Raw genomic sequence first — 807 nt, forward strand, 5'->3', positions numbered from 1 at the left:
AAAGACATGCCTGTCAGTGAACATGAAGACAAAGAAAAAAAGAAAATGATAAAAGAAGAAATACTGGAACATCAGGAAGAAAGAAAAACGGAAAGAGTAAAATAGGGATAAACACCTTGGCAGGGGGGCTTTCCTTCTCTTCGGATTCTATCAATTATGTCTGACAGTTGAAACAAAATATATAACATCTGAAGTAGTTCTCAATGCACGTAGAGAAAAATATTAAAGACAAGTATAGATGGGAGTGGGTAAAGGGACAAGCGTGATCCGAATACATTTACAGGATGTAAGGTTTCTACATTTCGCTGGAACTGGTAAAATGTGGACCCGAGTAGGCTGTGATCATTTATGCATCTATAAAGGATGGGTTTGGACAGCCGATTTTAACAGGTCGAGGTGTCAGGATGAGGCACATGGAAGCAATCAGCACACACTTTCTAGATCTGGGGGCTGGAAAGGAAGGGGGGCTGGGGCTGTGCCTACCGCAGACAGAGGCGAAGGCGGCCAGGGGAGAAGAGCAAGCGTGTCAGAGACCCCGGGATAAGCGAGGCCTTGCGAGAAGGTGAGGCCGACAGGGAGTTGTGTCTGCGGGTCCTGCTGAGAGAGGGGTTAAGCCGAGATGAAGGCGATGATGCGATGATGAAACGAGCGCAGAGAATGGATGTGAGCCCCAGACAGACAGGGAGAGTCAGGCGCCAAGCCTGAGATGGTCAGTCTCCCTACTCCAAAGGTGTAAAACGATCCGTTGACCACCAGATGGCGGTGTCTGTGGAAGCTCACGTATCCCATCGGCCCTGGCGCCAGGGC

Source organism: Miniopterus schreibersii (genome assembly GCF_964146895.1).
Source record: "Miniopterus schreibersii genome assembly, chromosome: 16".
Classification (NCBI taxonomy): Eukaryota; Metazoa; Chordata; class Mammalia; order Chiroptera; family Miniopteridae; genus Miniopterus; species Miniopterus schreibersii.